This window comes from Papilio polytes, unplaced genomic scaffold (assembly GCF_000836215.1).
Source record: "Papilio polytes unplaced genomic scaffold, Ppol_1.0 DF823923.1, whole genome shotgun sequence".
In the NCBI taxonomy this organism is placed as follows: Eukaryota; Metazoa; Arthropoda; class Insecta; order Lepidoptera; family Papilionidae; genus Papilio; species Papilio polytes.
In genome coordinates, this window is record NW_013525281.1 from 5,123,080 (window position 1) to 5,124,906 (window position 1,827).

Sequence of the window (1,827 nt, forward strand, 5' to 3'; positions counted from 1 at the left end):
TGTTTTAATTTTTCTTTTGTGTTTGTTAGGACTTGGATATGTTTTTAAAACTAAATTTCGGGTGACACATCCGCTCGACGCTACGCCCACAAGGGAAGACGTTCTCATTAAAGGTGAGCAGATTGCGAATTACCTTTACACATACCTATTTATTTCAGTCGTTTAGAAAGCCTTTTGAAGGCTGTATTGATAAATAACCGTGGCGACCCGTCGCTTTCCCAAACTATAATTTGTTATGTTATTGTAAGTTGTCGTTTATCAATTCTTACTTTAATGTTACTTATATTTCCATTTCTCGTAAATTCTATTACTCATGAAGATTTTACAATGACCACTGATGTTCTTTTTATTATTTTTTTAAGAACTGTATTGTACTATTATAATGATGGAATGCAAATGTTTGAAAGGCAACTACAATATTACTATAACTTGAGCGTACACAGATATTTGCTAAACTCTTGCCATCTCTCTTTTTTCACATTCAAAAAACAGAGATAACAATAATGTTAAACTGTTGTTTGTAAATCTTAGAGAGTAATCCCTGATAGCGGCACTCAGAGAACACTCAATGTAGATCGAGGTCGTATTATCGCTGGACCCTTTCTTGTTGCCGTGAATCCCTGTCTTAGATGGGAGTGGCTGCTAATGGACAAGGCTTAGTTGCGTATTTTTCACTCAATTTACTGGCTTAAATTAATTGTTTCTGATTTTAAAAACGTTTCCTCCCTTATCCTTGAAGTTGTTATAAAAATATTTAATTTATAAACTTTAAAGTTGAATTTTCAATAACCGTTTATAAATAACTTTAGCAACTATTGTTTATAAACATCAATACAAAGTTATTGTTTTGGATTTTACAAAACAATAACTTTGTACCAATATTATGCCGAGTTCGTTGGAAACTCCTCTTATTTATACTAAACGAAAACTTGAGGAAATTTTGAGAGATTCTAAGGTTATAAAATTTTGTTTTGGGTATTGCTAAGAAACTTTAGGTCCATTACATTACATAGAAATAGACATTTCCAAGAACAAATATTCAACATTCTAATATTGTTTCTCCTTTAATCCAATACGTAAGTTATTTAATTAATCAAAAATGACGCCTGTCCTAACTCGCTTGTAGGAACACATTAACGCGCAATTCCATTACGAGCCGGAGACGTCCAATCCAATAAATTAGTTAAGCGTCAAAACACATTATTCGTTTAATTTTAAATGGACTGATGACTTGTTACCGAATACAATTAAATGTTAATTTTATATTGAAAACTGTTGTCCTCGAAACATCTTATTAACGTTTCATCACAATCAATGAGAATCAAATTTTATTTTTTTGCATATATATTTACAAAATTAAAATGCACGTTTAAAATATAAAGACAATGTTCAAGATATAACGCAGCTTACATAAATTAAACTTTCAAACTTCAACATAGTAATTTAAGTCCATTGTTAGAATATAATACTTAAATGTTAAAATTAACTGCTATAATAGATTGCACTTTACTTTACACTTATCGAACATTCTTCTTCTTCTTCTGTAGCTCTACAGCCCTTTGTGAGCCTTGGCTTGGTCCAGCATTTTTTTCCATTTCGGCCTATCTCTGGCCACGGTCCTCCAGTTCGCTACGCCAACGGTTACTTATCGAACATTATTCTTAATGTTTATTTAGCGCTGCTAATTTCATAGCTTATGCACGGTTTAATATACAACAAACTATCACCCCAACCCCTAACCCAGAGATCATCAGGACCATATACGTGGCAGTTGTGGAACCCACGATCCTTTATGCGGCCAGCGTCTGGGCACCGGCGGCTAGGAAG